The sequence below is a fragment of the Adiantum capillus-veneris genome, chromosome 20 (assembly GCF_014529385.1).
Source record: "Adiantum capillus-veneris isolate H3 chromosome 20, ASM1452938v2, whole genome shotgun sequence".
Taxonomy (NCBI): Eukaryota; Viridiplantae; Streptophyta; class Polypodiopsida; order Polypodiales; family Pteridaceae; genus Adiantum; species Adiantum capillus-veneris.
The window spans coordinates 47,472,388-47,491,506 of record NC_140950.1 but is presented as its reverse complement, the minus strand read 5'-3'; the positions used below and the strand labels follow the sequence as shown (position 1 = coordinate 47,491,506).

At 40.3% G+C, this 19,119-nt stretch overlaps 1 pseudogene; it reads right to left on the bottom strand.

Moving 5' to 3' along the window:
- Positions 1 to 6,793: 6,793 nt before the first annotated feature.
- Positions 6,794 to 18,850, bottom strand: LOC147432476 (uncharacterized; annotated as a pseudogene).
- Positions 18,851 to 19,119: the final 269 nt, after the last annotated feature.

Sequence of the window (19,119 nt, the reverse complement as noted above, 5' to 3'; positions counted from 1 at the left end):
TGATTCATGAGTCTTTGGCTCCAAGAGTTATAGAGACAATTATAATAACATAACTGGCACGATAAAACTTTTATTGATATGGTGGTGGAAACAATAGTGATTTTGTAGAGAAAGCGTTGTGTGGCAACAACTCAAGTTTCCCATGGATGCTCTTGTGAAAGTCCTACATGTAGCCCATTGGCTCCTCAAGTTGAGAAAATAGTATGTATATCTCTACCCTTTCAATGGGTAGTAATTTCGACAAAACAACTTCTTGTTTTTGCAATTGACACAACTAATCATGATAAGGTGATGAGAATGGGAGGATGTATATGCAGGTGGAGTGGGGCAACAAACCAAGGGGAGGGTGCCTCCATCATCGTTGGAAGCAAGAGCTTGGTGAGGACGCGTTTGTAGCAACAATGCATGAAATTAACGGGGGTGTTTTCGTGCTACACATGATAGGAATTGCACTTTGAAAATTAAGAACACATGAAGGGGACATGACATATGGTGAATGAGACTGACATCTGTGCAACAGCACGGCAACACTATGGAGGTGTAGGCGAGCTGTGCGCACGGCGTAGCTTGTGGCTCGAGTGCAAGACGAACAAGGTGGTTGCGACTAGCTATGAACATTGCACCTTGTGGCTCAAAGAGACAGGAAACATGTGCAGAGGACGGAGCCTTGCTTGACTTTTCCTAGTTTTGGGAGGGAGAGAGACTGGGTATATTTCATGAAAATTAAAAGGGGGAGAGAATAGAGCTAGGCAGGAGGGTCAACTTGATGGAAACCTGGTACATTTTGAAGATTTTAGTGTAAAAACCAGTAAAAGCAGTAACACTTTCACTAAAAACTGTTCAAGTAGGTTGCCCACATAATCTTCATAATTTGATACACCTATATGCAAAAAACATTTAAGCTCATCTTGCACATGCAGGAAAATGAGAGCATGTGTGCTTATGCTATAGCCTAGAGTATCAACATCAATATAAATAGTGACTTATCACTATATCCTATTCATGTGACATAACAGCTCAAAAGTTCATGCATTGCAAACTAAAAGAATTGCAATTTTGGGCAGCTTTTTGGGTCAATTATAATGGTAGAAATCACCCTCTGACTTTTTCATTCACAATACTAGAGAAGCTTTTTCTAATCATTGATCACCAAGAAATAGTCCTATTATTAGCATCCAAGTTATAAAACATGTTTTTGGCCAAGGCTTGCAATGGAGGTTTATACATGATCTTACGCTCCAATTCTTTTTTACCATCAATGCATATTGGATTTGAGTTGACCATCAAGTTATCTAAGCCAACATGAAAGTGATCTATTCAATAAAAATACATTTTTTCCAAAGCTTAAACCAATACTGTTAGGCATGCAATAACCTACCCGGTATGAATCACATAACCCAAAAAAAAGTCTTCATCTCTTTCTATTACTTGTAGGTATGCTTGCCAACATGGATGGGTACATGCAATGAAAGGTGGAGAAAGGAGAAAGGTATTCCTCACAAGGTTAACTTAAGTCATTATATTAGGTCTAATTTGTAGCTTTTGGTGTGTCAAGCGATAATATATCCCTCTTTTTCTATTTATTCAATGTAAGTGCTCTCAATGATGCTTGCGATGGTTGTGTCTCGATCCATCAGCTAGGTTTACATTGTGGGTACATATAAAGTTTTAGTAAGCAAGAACATTAGAATAGCAACAAGACATCTGCCATCATTTGAATGATGTGAATGAAATATTATGGGTCATGTCACATATGTTTGTTCCTTGGACATGTCTGATTTTCGGTTTGTGCATAACTTGTGGCAAGAAGCTACATTGAAGGAGACATTTGTTGTTCAGGGCAACCTCCTCGAGAAGACAAAGACATTCCTTTTATTACAGGCAAGAAGGAAAATTATAAGCCTTGAACTTTGGATCCCAAGGAGGCATCATGAACACTTTATAGCAAGACGAGACCTTCATTTTCTTCGTCTCCCCACCTATGTGTGTTAGGAAGGGTGTTCAACTTGCCTTGTATGAGTGAGTGCCCACATGTGACAAGGGAAATATTTGGTAAATAATGGAAGTGTCTGTAGCTGGCAGGGATGGTTACACATAGGTTTCTAATGGAAATATTTACCTATGAGTTTATACAGGTAGTTAGCGAGGGTGTTTAACTTGCCTTGTATGAGCACCACGTGTGACTCAACTAAATTATTTGAACCATAATGGAATTTCCTATAGCCATGCGTGCTGACGACGGAGATGGCTAAAGATAGTTTTTTAAGGCCTATGTCACACTGGGACGGGCACAAGCAAGCCAAGATTATGTGGTGACAGTTTATTGGCTGCAGCAAAAAAACGCAGATGGCCTTGCGTGTTGTCAGAGGGGCGGCCTAGCTTGCCTGGCCTACTTTGCAAAGTCGCGGCCAACTGCAAAAGCGTCCGCGCGAAGTCAATTAACAGGCCTCGAGCTCTGACAGGCAGTGGTGATGGCGGGCGCTTTTCCATTTGGCTTAAATTTATTTGATGACAATAGTCGAAAGATTTTTGGATATTTCCAGGTGTGACATGAAGCAGACGCCCACACTTCCAAGAAGGAGACGTACTCCCGCCCCAGTGTGACAAAGGCCTAAGCTTATTAGGCTGCATTTAGATGAGCTGTTGACAGTGTGTGTGAGTCCAAGGTGAAACTACCTGTAGCCATCCACGCCGGCGTGGATGGATACAGGTAGTTTATTTTTTGAACGATCATGCCAATGCGTGTAGGAGTTCCAGGTAAATATTTCCATTAGGCGGGGTTCAGATGAGCCCAGTGGAAAGGAGCAGCCTTCTTTTTGCCGTCGCTCTGCCTGTTCACAAGGGTTGGCGGTAGTGTTTCTTCACAATGCACTTGATCCGCCAATGCAGTTGCTGAGGTAACATGAACTCTGAGGTTCTCATTCGCTTCTTACGAAAGTGGTGCAGGTTTTAGTAGAGCTTCAGAGACATGATGGACCGCTGCATCCAAAGTGTGAAGCTCGAGAAGGAGGTTGGCGCATTCCTGAGTTTTCTTTTGTTGCAGAATCTTTGCGTTGAGCTGACCTTCGAGGGTGAGCATGCAGGGTACCCAAGTATGCTATGGTCCATGGGTCATAATTGGGCAAGATGATTTGCGGGGAGGAGAGATCAGGGCCGTTAAGAGAAGACTTAGAAAGAATAGGGCACACATCTGGCCTCCATACATGGCTAGCCAATCAAGAGCAACCTTAAGCACCCAGCCTGCGCTGCCTGCATCCCACGCTTCGATGAGGGGGGGAATGCCGCCCAAAAAGTGGTGGGTCATGAAAGGTTAGGGTTGTCCAGCAGCTTGCTGAGAGCGAAGCCCCTTCCCTCCATGGCAGCTGCAGTGGTCCCCATGTCAAGCTGTGTTCCACGTATTCTCTCTTATTAGAGTCAGGGCCTTATAAGTATGTTCCAGCTCCAAGAGATGAGATCTTGCCTTGCCCGCTTGCAAAGTTTAAAAAATGGCCTATCCTTGTAGCATAGCCTATTCTTTTCACGTAATTCTCCGTTTCTGCAGGATCGGCGTGGCCTGAAATTCCAGGAATCTCATCGACAAAGGAGTAGGAGGAGGAGCTAGGAGCCCGAAACAGAGGCATTGCAGTGATAGAGAAGGTAACCAGGGCTATCCCCGCTTGATGCTGATATTTTATTCAGCTTTAGAGCTTGAGCGGCTTGCCAAACATTGACACCTGCATATCTCAAATTCATTTTGGGAGCAAGGGGTTGGATGATGGAATTTACAATGGCATTGATCGAGCTTTGTTTTTCCTCCTTATTTTTGTGTTCTCTCTGCAGTTTGCCAACTCTCTTGCCTTACGATATTCCTGCACCTGATCTTGAATTTGAGCACCCGTTGCCCTCACTTTAAGCATTGGATCAAACAATAATATAGCAAAAAGATAGTGACACATGGAAAACGACCAGAAAAGTGGACAAGGTCAAGCTTCTAGCTTCCTCTACAAATTTGAGAGAGAGAGAGAGAGAGAGAGAGAGAGAGAGAGAGAGAGAGAGAGAGAAGGGCAAATGGTGAGTGTCACCCGAGTGAATTTGGCCATGGTTTCTTTCAAGCTGAAAAAGTGCATGGTAGCAAGTATTCTCAAATGTGTGATGGCCCAATCCCAATGAGGTCAATGAGATTTCCATCGCCAACTCACTTTCAGTATGGCAGGACATCACGAAGCTCGTCAAAGATGGTTTTGTAATCTGGAAGCTAGCCAATAGTTACTTTAGACCAAGGATGAAGTGTGATGCCATCCAAGGTCTTGTGGCTGAGATGCATGTGTGTTCTACCGTTGGCTTCTTTGTACGTACAAGGAAGCTAAGAAGATCGATAAGTCTGATGTGTACATGAACATGTTCAAGAACCGACCGTTTCTTGTGGGGAGTATCCACATGTCTCAAAGGCTAAAAAATGCACGCAAGAAAACATATTCAAATCAATTTTAATCTCGAAGAGCCCAAGGAAAGGCTATTTGTTAGAGGAAGGGTGCAAGAAGGGAAGAGCTATTGGTGTTGAAGTTGCTGCTCTAGTTATAGCTGCATTCAGCAAGATCACAAAGATATCCAAGAGCTAAGAGAGATTTTTTAGGAATTGACTATTTTAGGGCTTCTACATTCATACTCACATGTATCAATCATCAATGCAAATGGAATTTGAGTCTTTGACTACACGAGAGAGAGAGAGAGAGAGAGAGAGAGAGAGAGAGAGAGAGAGAGAGAGAGAGGACATGTTAGAGTTCAAAATTTTGCTAGTGGTGAAAGGGAGCCCACATCCCTTTAGTCTAGCAGTGACTATATAGCTCTTGTATCAACCCTTTATTGGTCTTTGAGTTTTTCCTCGAGTGTTAAGGTCTAGCTTTGGAGTAGCTTCAATTTGGGGAAAAGTTATTCCTTGAATTAATTGAATTTGATCATGAGGGTATGCTATTTGTAGACTGCAATAAAAGCATGGTCGCATGATGCATATTTTTTAATTGCTTTTCAAATAACTATGCACCAATTACGAGATTCATAGGCTTTGTAGCTATGAGAAAAGTAGAACTATGTTGGGGGCTTTAGCAACCATGCCAAAATCAACATATTTACACTATTAACCCCTTCCTTATTTTTGTGAAGATGGTTGCAAGCAATAGCACATATGGACCAAGAAAATATGAGAAGGTAGTGGAAACTAGATGCTATCACATATATTATGCACATAGCTCACCTCCATGTGGTGGTCGATGTTGGAAAATGTGATGTTAGTTAGTGCACTTGAACATGACATGGAGAACTACTTCCCCTTGTAATTAATGCTAGGCATTATCACCTTAGTTATAATTTATGAATAACTAGGTGATCTCACTTGACCATCACCTAGACAACCACCACCAAAAACGACTTCCATTAACCCAAAGAAAAATGAAGGTTGTGTGCACAAGTTCTGCACGGATGGTATGGAAGGATGCTCCACTATGATGCATCACTATGTGCCATCTATGGCCTTTGAAATTTCCCCTTGAGAGAGTCATCTAACTCTCTCTTTACAAAAGTTTCACATTCAATGCTGACAGGCTTGCTTCCTTAGCTTCTCTCTAACAGATGCTAGTACCTCCCATCCCTCTCCAACTTTTGCAAGAGAATATCCTTCCATGGATAGCCATATCCCTATCTTTAGTCCTCTTCCTAGCCATAAGGTTATGTTGATGTTAGAATGTAGAATGTTTGAGATCAAGGTTATTGTTTGGAAAAGAATTTTGAGCCTATTGGAGACCGTGTATCCTTGTATCCATTGGAGACCGTGTATCCTTGTATCAATTGACATTTTGGGAGCACAAGTGAAGTTTGGAGGCTGTAAACATAGAGATGGAGAAGATGCATATGTGAAGTTGAAAATCATAAAAATGTACTTTTGAATTTGATTTCTTGCTTGATCATGAGTTGCATCAATTTTACAACATGGATATATTCAAGGTGATTTGCTAGATATCGCTCGATTTTGTATTAGCTCGAAAACACTTGCTCGAAGTTTCGGATTCCTCTGTAACAACGAGTCATAAAAAAGTAGCATGAGTAGTTAGTTGTCATTTGCAAGGGTGCATCCAAAATTTCACATTAACATAAACAAGAGCACTTTTTAAGTAGAAAAATGCATTACATAGAAGAGTTTTTTTTCTTCTAATAAAACATCTAGTTTGTCATATTATTATATTACAGCACTACTTGATGGATTCTTGATCTTTTAAAAAATCTAATTATTTTAATAAAAAGACAACATAGGCACAGCCTACAATTCTTTAGTTTCTAAAATTGGCCATAAAAACAAAATTTCTGATCTTAATGTAGTCCTTAACCAACATTGTCATTCTACATATCAAATTTCATAGACATGGTGGTTTCATAACTACATAAGCAATAGATATACGAATAACATCCAAGATAAATGTGAAGATATTGGGCTTGCATGCATGGATTTTCTCCAAGCGTGGCTTAAAAAAATCTTTATTCTTACAATAAAACTCCATCACATGCCATATAAACTTGAAAACATTGAGAATTTAAGCAGATAATAAAAAGCACAAATCAAAATAAGTATCTTCACATCAAAATGTCAAGTTTTTGAACATAAACATAGTTCAATGAGTTTAAAGTCATAAAAACTATGCTTGAATGGGAAGATCTTTTTCCTCCTCATTCCTTGTCTCCTCTCCCATTGAAGTTATTTGAAGAGGAGTGTCACTAGCTTGCTCCTCAAACGCTACATTATCTGGTTCAAAATCCACAAGATCAACTATCTCCCCAACTTTCTCACTACCAATTGGAGGTTGTGGCTCTCCAGATGCATCAAAGAAGCGAGGATCAGATGCCATGATTTTCATTCCCACCTGTTCTTGGAACTCATCTGGTAACTCCTTAAGAGCTGTAACTTGTTGCTGAAAAAATTTATCTTGAAGTGGATCACATTCCACAGCAACCACATTTCGGCCTCGTTTTAATGCACTAACATTTGTAGTGCTTAACCCCGCAAAGAGGTCCATTACCCATTCAATTCTCCCTCTCATTTAGAGTAAATCAATCAAATCCATCATCAAAAGTTGAGGCTTTTGATATGGATTTATGACTCCTTGTACATTTGCACGGTATGTTTGAACTTTTTGCAGACTCCTGGTCGTTCAAAAACATTTGTGTGATTTGGTTTCACTGCAAAATTATATGATCCTTTACTCTGCACACCTAGAGATGAGTAAAATCTAATGGTAGCAAACTCACAAGCCCAAGAAAGGCGATCAAGCTTATATCCATGAATGTTTGGCTTTATCCTGCAAAAAAATAGCTCATATGTAAGAAGAAAGCAAAAAATAACACCTTACTACTAGTATAAAACTTCAAACATTTCACTTACCATATTAGCATTTGACATGTCTTGTTTGCGTCAGTGAAAGCTTTTTGCACTGCAATAATTTGATCATGGGCATGAATAAATACTAGAGACCAAGAGTCACAAGTAGTTATTTTTCCACGGAAGCCTCTAAAACTTTTTTATAGGCAGATACTCCATACTTTACATCATCATTGACAGAGTTTGGGGCACTAAAACCATAAGGAGCATTTGCAATGGCTAGTGTGTAAGACCGTGGGGTAACAAATGTGCTCATTCCTTCAACCCTTCCTTCATGAACACACCAATGAGATGGAGACTCATCTACATTATCCGGAATATAAAGTGAGAGACCACAAGTGATTTCAAAGATTTGGGGTTGTTATCTCCTTTGCCTCTCAATACGTAACCGTGACAAGAACTGTTCAAAGTCGAGAGGTATAACATTTAATGGTCTAGTAACTTGTGTGTAGCGGAAAATAGCATGAACATCGTGAGGATTTCATAAGAATAGCTTCCTAATGAGAATAACAAGAGTTCTTGGGTGGAGAGAGTAACAAAAAGCATTACACCTAGCTACATAGCATGAACAATACCTCAAAAGAGAGAGAAATTAAGCAATTGACAATAGTTGAGGACCGGATTTGCATGGAGCCGGTCCCGCCTCCAAAAGTCTTTGTATTATAGTTTCTCCCATCAAGAGAGAAATTTTACAATACAATTCTGTGTGTTCCTTCAAGACTAGCTAGTGCAATAAATATGGAAACTTCATGCACTAAGCAAAACACTTATCAAACACAACATCAATTCCCTCATGGTCTCAGAACCAAGACATCACACACCTTCGAAGATGGTGAGAGATAGAGGGGTATGAGAGTAGATTAAGAGGAAGAAGGAGTGTCCTTATGAGAAAGATGTACATCTCCTCACATAATCACTCATATTAGCATAGCTTAGATTAGTAATTAGCATGGTAGAGGAGATGAGCACGCATTGAAGCTTGGCTCTTGGTTGTATTTGCATCACAAAGCCAAGAGTTGCTGGTGTAGGCCTCCCTTCTCACAAGCTTGGAGTAGGTGGTAAGCTTCCCATTAAAGCTTGAGAAGGAGAGAGAGTCTTCTTTGCTTCACACATGAGATTGTGTGAGTGTGTGTGTGATAATTCCTTATAAAAATCAGCACCCTCTCTCTCGTGGTTGAACCTCCTTGCTAATTGCGCATGCTACAACCTATTGGACCTCCCCGAGCCTAGCCAATGGAAATAAAGCAGCATAAGTTATAGCCTTCTGACATGTGTCCCCCTTTTCCCTTTTGTGAGATCTTTAGGTAATTAATAAATGCAACTAAACTCTCATTGTACCCCTTTGCCTCCTGGCCAATAGGAATTAGGCAAGCCATTGGGCTGTTGAATGCTCATTGGACCCCTTGGGAGACTGTCCAATAGTCTTCTAGAGAGCTTAATTCTTACTGATTCTTTTATTAAGTGTTTTAAACTAATTAAACTAGATTTACTCTAGTCTTATTCTCATTGGTCCACCTCCAAGGCCATCCAATAGGATTTGAGTACACCTTGTGGGCATCTTGGCTAGGGAGCTGACATGTGTCTCTCTTTCCCCTTGTGTACAAATGAAGCTTGTGAGTGTGTGTGTGAGTTTCTCTCTCATCCCCTACCTACAAGGCTCGCCTCCTCCTATGTAGGGATTATGAAGACTTTTTATGACACACACAAAGCATCTCATTCCCCTAATGTTTGACCTTTGGACACAACCTTTGAATTTTGGAACCTTAGCATTTTGGAAGTCTTAATGGGCTGAACCTTAGGGTCTTTTAATCCCATTGTTGCACATTGCTCTTTTGCAGATGGTCCCCCCCTTTGGATCCCTATTTTGCCTCCTTGGGATCCCTATTGTGGCCGGTCTGATAGCTTAACCAATATTCTAGCTTTTTCTCCCCTATCACTTCCCCATATTAATGATCAATTTAACATGAGAAAATCATTTAGGATAATAAGATATTGATTATTATGACATTACCTCTCTGTTGAAATCATAGTCGTCCTTGACTATGAGGTAGAGAAGATAAAGCATATTCATTACTTCTTTTCCCTAGCGGGTAGAGGATCCCTATGTTACCCTACAACATCGTTCCAGAATGGATGACTAGTCCATTTTCACTTGAGAGCCTAAGCTGCCGTAAGAACGTCTGCACATTAGTCCTATCAATCTTCCATAGTAGAGTGACAAGCTCTACTTGGTGTTTGGGAGATGTCGTCTGCGCAAACATGATTTAACCATGCATATTACTTCTTTTTTGTGCACAATAAAGAAAAAGAGAGTCTTATAAGACAAAAAATTTGTTCATTTTTAACATTTGTACATTTTCTTACTCTAGGGAAGCATTGTAAGCATTGACATGGTTTAGGTTATCCTTTAATCATATGCGTTGCATCCATCTAGCATCTTCAAAAGGATAATTTTTAAACTTAATAAGATATCGTCGGATAGTTTTACCGCCTCTTAGTACCTTGTCTTCATGTCAGAGAATGGACTCGGGCTGCCTCGGGCTGCATCAGCTCTTCTTGGTCTTCAATCTCCGGTGGGTCTTCAATAGTAGGTTCTTGAGGTGGCTCTCCTTTGTAAGGCTTTAATAGATTCACATGAAAAGCATTGTGTATGAGCCAATGGTTGGGCAACTTGAGTTGATAGGCCATCTCATTGATTGGCCTAAGAATCTGGAAGGGACCATAGTACCGTTTTGTTAGCTTAGCATAGTACTTTGGGTGTCGCGTAGGATTCTTGCCTGTCATGTGCCTTAATCAAGCCTTGGGAAATTTGAGTAAGACCCAATCATTTTCTTTAAAGGCTTGGGCTCTTTTGTGCTTGTCAGCGACAACCTTTTTCCTTTTCTGTGAGATGGAGATAGCATCCTTAATCTTTTGGAAAAATTCTTGTAGGTCTCGGCTATACTCATCTGCACCAAAGATCTTCCCGTGTACCTTAAGTAGCAAGGGACTTTTTGATCTTACCTCAAAAGGTACCTTTCCCGTGGAAGTATGTACAATGTTATTGTAGGAATATCCACTAAGGGTAAGTACTTTTCCCATTGGGATCTTTGATCTACTTCCGTTACATAGGCTTTTAGTAGATCGAGAATTGTTATGTTAGCTATTTCACTTTGGACATCTGTTTGCGGGTGATAAGCCAAAGAGAAGTTTAGCCTTGTTCCTAAATTTTCAAAGAGACCCTTCCAAAAATTACTCGTCATTCTAGATCTCTATCAGACACTATGGACATTGGCAATCCATGGTACTTGAAGATTTGTGAAATAAAGAGAATTTCCGTTTGATGGGCTTTAATAGTCTTTTTGATAGGTATAAAATGATCTTGTTTACTGAACCTGTCTACTATCATCCGTATTCATGTATTCCCATGGATAGACTTAAGCAATCCAAAGATAAAATCCATGGATATGCTCTCCCATGGTGAATTTGGGATTGGAAAAGGTTGAAGCAGTCCAAGTTGCTTCCCTCTATCAAACTTTGTCTTTTGCCATACCACACATTTGTATGTTTGCTTTCATGGTAGGCCAATAGAAATATGTTTTAGTCCCCTTTAAGGTATATTGAATCCCTCTATGCCCTGCATAAGGAGGATCATGATATATTCATACATTACTTTCTCACGTAGTGAGCTAGTAACACATAGTCTATTGCCATAGAGAAGATAACCATCTTGTAAAGTAAATGGTTCCTCTTTCTTCCCTACTGCAAGGGCTTAAATCACATCTCTAAAGTCGGGATCAATAGCATACTCATCTATCATAGAACATAGATCATTGTGAGTTGCTAGGAAACCGCATTTACTCTCGGCCATCTTGAGAGTGCATCGGCTACTTGATTATGCTTGCCAGCAATGTGAGCAATATGAAAATGAAATTGCAAAAGAAATTTTTCCCACCTCATTTGTTTGTCGGAGAGCTTGGTCTATGTCATGAAGTACTTAAGACTTTTGTGATCCGTTGGCATGTTGAAAGGAGTCCCCAATAAATAGTGCTTCCATGAGTCTAAGGCATGTAGAACTGCGAGGAGTTCCTTTTCATATATGCCTAGATCTTGCTCAATAGGGTCAAGCCTTCGAATTTCATAGCCTATGGCGTGCCCTTCTTGAAGCAAAACAACTCCAAGGCAATCACCACAAGCATCACATTGGACCTCAAATGGCTTTGAGAGATCCGGTAGTGTAAGTACAGGTTGAGAGATAAGCTTTTCTTTAATTTTTTCAAAATCATTGTTCTCCTTGGCAGACCATGTGTACCTAACGTTTTTATTTGTTAGGTCATGTAATGGTCCTGCTATTAGTGTGAACTTTTCTATGAAGCGTCTATAGTATGTGCACATACCTATAAACTTCTTAACTCATGGAGATTCCTTGGTTTAGGCCATCCTTTTATAACCTCTAACTTTGTTGGATCCATTTGGATGCCATCTTGAGAGATAATGTGACCTAAGTACTGAATCTCTTACAAGAAAAATTCACTTTTCTTTCAATTAACATAAAGTTTATTCTCTCTTAAAACTTGAAATATTACCTGGAGGTGCTGCTTGTGTTTGTCTAATGAATTAGAGTAGATGATGATATCATCAAAGAACACTCTAGTAAAGGTTCGGCGAGGCTTGAATAGCTTCTCCATCAAGCGATTGAATGTGGATGGTGCATTGGGAAGCCAAAAGGCATGACAATGTATTCGTAAAGACCAAACGTAGTGCGGCATGCGGTCTTTACAGTGTGTTGATCAACTATCCTTATTTGATGATAGCCACTTTATAGGTCAATTCTATTGAAGTAGGTGTACCCTTTTAGCTTATCAAATAGGTCTTCTACCCATGAAACGGGAAACCTATTCTTGATAGTGATCCTATTTAGTGCTATATAGTCGACACACATACGATATGTGACGTCTTTTCTTTTGCACTAGTAGCAGAGGAGAACAAAATGGAGATGAGCTAGGCCTAACCATGCCCTTCTCAACTAACTCATGCACTTGGTGCATAATCTCCTCTTGTTGAGCTTGAGAAACTCTATATGGAGGTTTGTTAGGAGGTGAACTTCCTGGAAGAAGTTCAATTACATGGCCATCATTGCCTCATTTAGGAGGTAGCTCACAAGGGATGTTGTCAATAAAGACATCTTGAAACCCCTTGAGAAAATTGGATAACTCTAAATCCTTTTGATTGTGTATATTTTCTTTTGCTAAAACATTAGGTTCATTTGGAGAATCTTTAACAAAAATCATGGACACGGAAATAGAGCTCTTTATTGACTTGTTGAAAGCTTGTGTATGTACAATGGGTATAGTGTTACCCATTTCCTTAGCATCTATATACATATCTTTTTCCTTGAACTTAAAGGAGATTCTCCTTTCAAAGAATTTAACATTGGCAGCCATGCGGCCGAACCATGGTGCCCCTAGGATTACATCCTCATGCTTGAGAGGAGAGATAAAGAAGTCCTCTTTGTCCACATAGCTTTGGACATGGAGCCTCAATTTCTCAATTAAGGGAGTGACTGAATCTTCTTGCCCCTTGAAAGAACCATATGCATGTAGAACATCTCCCATCTCGTAGGCTTGTATGCCTAGCTTGGTGGCCAATTCTATACATATAAAATTGTGAGTAGAACTAGGGTCAAAGAGAATAAAAGCATCATGTTCTCTTACCTTTCCCCAAGCATGGCATAGAGGAGATTCTTTGTGGTGAATTTCCTCCTCTTGAATTTTGACCAAGGTAGCTCTAGGAGGTTCGTAGTGGGTGTTCTGTTGGGGACAAGCCCGATACGCATGCCCTCCCTCCCCGCACTTGAAACAACGGTTATCCTTGCGATAAAGCTCAAGCTCTTTAGGAGAGAGTTTATTTTTTCCTTTGTAAACTCCGTTCTCTTTATCTTTGTTGGAGTTGACCTTAGGAGACTTCTAAACATTGTCCTTCCCCTTAGGCTCATTGGAACCCTTCTTTTCCATGGGCTTAGAATTTCTTTTAGTCCCCGTTTGGAAATTGATTCGAGAGGCCACCATAGTATGGTGTATAACCGCCGATATGGTGCGTGGCCTTTGGGAGTTGACATACTCCACCATTTCTTCAGTTAAGCCCGCACAAAATTGTTGCTTTTTCTCTCCAAAATCCAACTTTTTGAAGACAGTAGCTTTGAGTTGTAGGTCCCAAAACTTGTCTACATATTGGGTTCATAGGGAGAGAGCTTCATGCTTCGCCATTTGGTGAGTACTTTGTCTTTGGCATCGGTGGCCAAAAACTGCTTCACAATGGAAGCTCTTAAAGCTTTCCATGTTCGTGGAGCTTCACCGTTGGCCCGTAGGCTAGACCACCATTTCCTGGTGGACTTTTGAAAGTGCGGTGTAGCTTAGAGGACTCCATGAATCCCTCATCTCCAAATGCCGCATCGAATTGTTGGATAAAGGCCAAGACTTTATCTGTAACACCAGAAGTGCCATCGTAGGTCAGAAAAGAGATGCTCTTCCCTCCCTCTTTAAATTTCTTGAGCTTGGACGACCTCTTCCACGCGGCATAGGATTTCCTATGGCCACTTCTTTTTGATGGTTCAAAGGTTGCACCATCACTTTCTTAAGACGATGAATAATTTGAGGAAGATGGAGAAGAGGGTGACTTCTTTCTCGCCTTTTTCTTTCCTTGATCTTCTTTATCTTCACCATCACTTTAATAAGAGGAAGAGGATGAAGAAGATGGATAAGAGGGTGTCCTCTTTCTCTCCTTTTGTTTCTCTTGCTTTTGTTCATCCCTCTTTAAAGTATGGTGTGGAGAAGTATGCGATGGTCTTCTTCGTTTTGGAGGTGATGGAGAGCGTTTGGCCCGCCGCCTTTGTGGAGCCATCTCCGCCAAGGTGGCGGGAGACTCACTTCTTTCTCGTTCCTTCGTTGGAGGCTCTTAAGTTCTCCTTTGAGAAGGAGATGCGTCATCAAGGAGAAAATTTTTGAGCCCTTCATATGGATCCTCTTCTTCTTTCCGAACCGGAGAGAGACCTCTTTTGGAAGTCTCACAAGGAGGATTCCTAGGTGTTCTCTCATCATGGTGGGGAGCTTGGAGAATCCCATGAGCATGAAGCTGCCGTTGCACTTCACTTTGGAGGGATGGATTTCCCATGGCTTGTTGAAGCCTAGAAACAAGATAGTTAACAAGCATTGGGGCATCATAGTAGCTTGCTCATTAGCAAAATCAAAGTTATCAACATTAATTTTACTGATCTTTACTATTGTCAGCCATTCAAACAACTTTTAGGTGTAAAATTTTTAGGTGTACTTTGGCACTTCAAGCCCTAGCTGCTATTCCTCTTTACCCCTTTAGAAAAAGCACTCAAGCTACTCTACCCGTGGCTCGAATACCATTAATTGCAAGGAATAGAAGAGAGGGTCGTTCAACACCAAAACAACACCGGGTCCTGTCAAGCTTCTAATAGCTCAATAGTGGTTAAGCCGTAGGCAAGCCCTGTGGGACTCCACTATTAAGACCATAGCTCTTGACGGTGATGCCCCGTTAAATGCACAAAGACAGGCGCACTGCAAGTCTAAAAAATCCCTATTGTAATTACTCAAATACAATTGATAGTACCAGCCATTTATAGCTAGCTTGAGCACCTTCCTTCTTGAGCAAGAAAAGAGAAAACTTGTGCTTTGATACCAATGTAACATTTAATGGTCTAGGAACTTGTGTGTAGAAAATAATATCATGAACATAGTGAGCATTTCATTAGAATAGCTTCCTAATGAGAATAACAAGAGTGCTTGGGTGGAGAGAGAAACAAAAAACATAACACCTAGTTAGATAGCATGAACAATACTTCAAAAGAGAGAAATTAAGAAATTGTCAGCATTTGAGGACCGGATTTGCATGGAGCCTTCATGGAGCCAGTCCCCCCTCTAAAAGGCTTTGTATTATGGTTTCTCCTCTCAAGAGAGACATTTTACAATACAATTCATTGTGTTCCTTCAGACTAGCTAGTGCAATGAAGATGGAAACTTCATGCACTAAGAAAAACACTTATCAAACACAACATCAATTCACTCACGGACCCAAGACCTCACACACCTTCGAAAATGGTGAGATCTAGCGGGGTATGAGAGTGGATTGAGAGAAAGAAAGAGTATTCTTATGAGAAAGATGTACATCTCTTCACATAATCACTCATATTAGCATAGCTTAGCTTAGTAATTAGCATGGTAGAGGAGATGAGCATGCATTGAAGCTTGGATCTTGGTTGGATTTTCATCACAAAGCCAAGAGTTGTTGGTGTAGGCCTCCCTTCTCACAAGCTTGGAGTAGGTGGTAAGCTTCCCATTAAAGCTTGAGAAGGAGAGAGAGTCTTATTTGCTTCACACATGAGATTTTGTGAGTGTGTGTGTGATAATGCCTTCCTAAAATCAGCCCCCCCTCTCTCTTGATCGACCCCCCTTGCTAATTGCTCATGCTACAGCCCTGTTCGACCTCCCCAGGCCTAGCCAATGGAAATTAAGCAGCATAAGTGATAGCCTTCTGACATGTGTTCCCCTTTCCCCTTTTGTGAGAGCTTTCGGTAATTAATAAATGCAACTAAACTCTCATTGGACCCCTTTTCCTCCTGGCCAATAGGAATCAGGCAAGCCATTGGGCTGGTGAATGCTCATTGCACCCCTTGGAAGACTGTCCAATAGTCTTCTAGAGAGCTTAATTCTTATTGATTCTTTTATTGAGTGTTTTTAAATTAATTAAACTAGGTTTACTCTAGTGTTATTCTCATTGGTCCACCTCCAAGGCCATCCAATAGGATTTGAGTACAACTTGTGGCATCTGGGCTAGGGAGCTGACATGTGTCCCTCTTTCCTTTTGTGTACAAATGAAACTTGTGAGTGTGTGTGTGTGAGTTTCTCTCTATACCCTACTTGCAAGGCTCGCCCCCTCCTATGGAGGGATTATAAAGACTTTTTATGACACACACAAAGCATCCAATTCCCCTAATGTTTGACCTTTGGACACAACCTTTGAATTTTGGAACCTTAGCATTTTGAAAGTCTTAATGCCCATTGTTACACATTGCTTTTTTGCAGATGGAACCCCCCTTTCGATCCCTATTTTCCCTCCTTTGGATCCATATTGTGGCCGGTCTGCTAGCTTAACCAATATTCTAGCTAAGGAGTCCAAAATAATCAAAAGCAATACTAGAAGATATTCAAAGCCATTTCTGCCCAAATAACAAGAAATTATAACCAAGGGGAACAACTCACCGTGTTAGAAAATAGCAACATGTACTTCTCCAACACATGGGGTTTGCTTGAGTGTGGACGGTACTGCACCACCTCGTCCCAATTAGAGCAATTCTATTTTTCAATCATTATTCTTTCCATGTGCAACATGGTCTTTTGCGTGATGATAGACAAAGAGAAATATTATTCATGATAGAAAGGAAAACATCAATGAATATTTCAAATCATTATAATTACAAACCTTTCAAATTATTCTCTCATTTGCTCTAGATAGATGCTTCCACCCTTCACACGTGAGAGTACAGCAGTAGTCAATGATTTTTCATGTATTCCTTGCAATTGTCTCCATGGTGTTATTTTCATATCTTCGGGGATGGGCTTTGGTGAATCCTCTTTTGAGACACCTTTTCCTTTGAAAGATGCATGTAACTTGCTTAGCTTTTGACCCTTTAGCTTTCCCTACTCATCTAGCTTGAAGATCTCCTCTTGTAAGTCCCAAACTTCTCCATCTCAAAAGGCAAGTTGAAAATAGTTGTCATACTGTTTAGTATTAGTCTTTTGACTTGCTCCACGACCACCATTCTTTTTCACTTCAAGGCCACACTTTTCACAAAGTGCTACTCAAAAATTGTCATCGACTTTTCCACCACGCTTTATGGTATCAGCCCACTCATTACGAAAGAATCTTATCTTTTGAATGAAAGACATCTCCAAACAAAAGTCCGAGTCAATGTTATGGTCAAGGGCAAGAGCCTTTGCCTCCTCATCTGTTAAGCCAACATACACCCAACACATGACCATTTTGTATGTGTCCACATGCTCATACTCTGCAGCAAGCTCTTGTTTCGCAATCAATGAGTGAGTGCCCCCAAGAACCCATTATCTATAGGACTCAGCATTCTCCTTTACCCAATAATTTTTTGTAGGACACTTTTGTCTATCCACCAAAACAAGAAAAGGTAACACGATGGCATTTGGCTTGTTTTTCATTTGAAACTTTAGGTTATGAACATGCTGCTGAATAACTGCACGAACCTCTAAGGGTTGTTTTCCTGTGTAAGGATCGAAAGGTGGACGTTCAATTACACTAATGGGCAAAAATATTGGCAAAGGATCTACCATGTTATTTTGTTTAACCCTTTCTCTCATAACATTTAAAGATCTTGAATCCTTGTATCAGGTAAAGGGGCACCACGACGAGATGGAACAATCTCTGATTCAGGAAGAAACTTAGACTCTTTTGGTTTACCTGACTTTTTACTTTGTTTCTTTCTTGTAGCAGGGGTTTGGATAACTGTTGAGGGGGGCATGTCCCTTTGAACCTCTTCATCACTAGAAGCACTTGAATTTTCTCCTCTTCTTCTTCTTCCATGTAGTCGCTTGAAGATGTCTTCTCTGAGCCAAAAAAGCTCTCCATCACTTCAATATAGGCTCTCCCAAATGTCTACAACCATAAACAATGAATTTTCTTGAATATTTCAAGCTAAAACACAAAAGATAAAAAAGGAACAATAAAAATTGAATTCTTACCAAGCCTCGTGTTTGCATGTCATCAATCATCAAGTCTGTTGTGCTTACAGGATTCACTTCAGTGATCTCAATGTCTTTCAATAGAACAAGAACAGCAAGGAGATTTGAGTCATTACGTTGAACAAGAAAATATATCCTATTTTTTCCTTTGTGCTCTTGTACTTTATCAATGGGCACAGCAAGAGTATACTTATTGAAATCACTTGAAGGTCCTTTATGTTTCGTAACAATAAGAAAAGGATTTGTTGAATCAATCAATTTCTTTTGATCCCCAGGGTGGCCAATGCAAAATTCCTAGGCATGCTCATATTTGGGTTTTGTAGGAACATTACCCAAATATTTGTTTCTTTTGAGCTTTGAAGGGTTATTGCTTCTCCTGTAGGTGTGGGTTCTATACTGTTGTCCTCTAGTGATGCTCTCTAGTGAGCTCAGTCAACGGCTCACGAGGAAATTCTTCTGTAGCAAGAAGCTCCCGATAAGAAGAACCTGGAGGACTTCTAAAAAGCCGTGTTGCTTGAAGGCATGGGCTTCGTGGTGCAGGAAATTGTTGAGAAGACATTAGTGTACCTGAGTGTCCCCTTGATCTTGAACCTAGTTGAGGTTAAATGGAAGTTTGCCGCTTTGAAGTCACTTTAAGCCTTTTACTTGCTTGAAATTGTTGCAAGTGAGATGCCATTACCTTCAAAAAAGACACAATCATGACAAAGAAAGATTAGCATATAGACAAAATAAAGTATACAAATGCGTTATGATGCCAAACAATGAAATAAAAGGTGTAGAATCTGGGTTTATAAGGAGACTCTTGTAGTCATATCAAGAGTGAAATGTAATTTAGAATCCATGAGATGCAACAAGATAAGAGTTTAGGATTGTGGAATCTCCCTATACAAGAAAGTGTTGTGTGCTATCTAGAACTTAGTAGAAAGTTTTAAAAAAATGCTGGTT